A 1737-nucleotide genomic window follows, 5' to 3' on the forward strand; every position below is an offset into this window, starting at 1 on the left:
TTTCACTCTGCAGCGGAGTGTGCGCTGATATGAAACTTCCTGGCAGATTAAAAGTTTCATATCAGCGCACACTCCGCTGCAGAGTGAAAATCTCATTCTGCACACATCCCCCAGGCAGTGGCTAAGCCATGGCTCCGCAATATCCTTTCTTTCAGGAGTGCTAGTTCTGCAAGGTTCGCAGGAGAGCTTTTGTAAAGTTTGGAAGGTAGGAGACGAGGTACTGGCAGAAGTAAAGCTGTGAGTACAGGGGTTGTCCTGCTTCGGTAGCTCAGTTGGTAGAGCACTTGCCCGTGAAAGGCAAAGGTCCCGAGTTCGAGTCTCGGTCGGGCACACAGTTTTAATATGCCCGGAAGTTTCATATCAGCGCAACTCCGCTGCAGAGTGAAAATCTCATTCTGCAAACATCCCCCAGGCAGTGGCTAAGCCATGTCTCCGCAATATCCTTTCTTTCAGGAGTGCTAGTTATGCAAGGTTCGCAGGAGAGCTTCTGTAAAGTTTGGAAGGTAGGAGACGAGGTACTGGCAGAAGTAAAGCTGTGAGTACCGGGCGTGAGTCGTGCCTCGGTAGCTCAGTTGGTAGAGCACTTGCCCGCAAAAGGCAAAGGTCCCGAGTTCGAGTCTCGGTCGGGTACACAGTTTTAATCTGCCAGGAAGTTTCATATCAGCGCACACCCCGCTGCAGAGTGAAAATCTCATTCTGGATATGTGACTGCTGCCAACCTCAGCTACCGCAGCTGTGACCCTGCCACCCTTCAGCAGTGCCACCCTCCATTGTGACCTTGTTCATCTTCCACAGCCCACTCACCCTCAAAGTAACTCCGCCCCAGATGTTATCCTCACTTCCCAGAACCTCCTTGGTCGTATAGCTGTGGACATTCCATTTTAGTGACCACTTCCCTGTCCTTCTCACCATCTCCTCTAACTGTGGGCCCCCTGCAGCCTCCTGCCCAGCTGCCACTCCAATGTCCATCTATGACTACTGCCGTGCTGAATGGGATGCCTACTGGGAATCCACTGCCTCACTGATCGAAAGCCACCCCTTCACCTTTCACTGTCCTGCTCACCTCACCAATGACTCTTCCTTCCTTCAGAAGACAATTATTGACGCTATGGAGGCTTATGTCCCTACCAATCTCATCAACCCTGGCCACACAACACTTCTTCCACAGACAGTCCTACTTCTCCATGAATCCTACAGGCGCTACAGCTCCTTCCTCTGCACCTGTGACTGGGATATACTCATCTGTTACTGGCAATTACAGCGACATATCCGTAACTTCATACTGCAAAGAAATGCCAGTACTGGCGCCAGACATGCACATGCCTCAACTCCACCCTCCTGACAACTCCTCCAAGTACTGGTGAGCCGTCCACCACCTTACTGGTAGCCATCCCACCCCGCATTATCCTATTCTCCATGACAATCGCCACTTCCCCGACAACTTCACTAAGGCTAACAATTTTGCGTCCCACCCCTCAGAGGTCCTCTCCATTCCTGATAATCTCCATTTTGATTACTCCATCTTCCCCACTGTTCTTGACTGCACTGATACCTCTGTCCCACTGCTTCCCCCTAGTTTTGAATACTTGGATCAGTTACCCCCCTCAGACATCAACATTCCCATCACCACACACAACATCACGCTCGTCCTCTGCTCCAAATGCAACACCACCCCTGGTCACAATGGTGTCACCTACCGCCACCTCAAGGAATCCTCCCCATTCTTCCTGGTTGTCC

General features: G+C 51.4%; 2 non-coding genes across 2 annotated transcripts; both read left to right on the forward strand.

Annotated features, from left to right (window-relative positions):
• The first annotated feature begins 256 nt into the window (after window positions 1-256).
• On the forward strand, window positions 257-331 carry Trnas-uga (transfer RNA serine (anticodon UGA)). Its single transcript has one exon. It is a non-coding gene; the product is annotated as a tRNA-Ser (tRNA).
• Window positions 332-557: 226 nt separating this feature from the next.
• Trnal-caa (transfer RNA leucine (anticodon CAA)) lies at window positions 558-632 on the forward strand. The gene has a single exon. It is a non-coding gene; the product is annotated as a tRNA-Leu (tRNA).
• The last annotated feature ends 1105 nt before the right edge of the window (window positions 633-1737 follow it).

Source organism: Schistocerca cancellata, chromosome 4, assembly GCF_023864275.1.
Source record: "Schistocerca cancellata isolate TAMUIC-IGC-003103 chromosome 4, iqSchCanc2.1, whole genome shotgun sequence".
NCBI classification, from domain to species: Eukaryota; Metazoa; Arthropoda; class Insecta; order Orthoptera; family Acrididae; genus Schistocerca; species Schistocerca cancellata.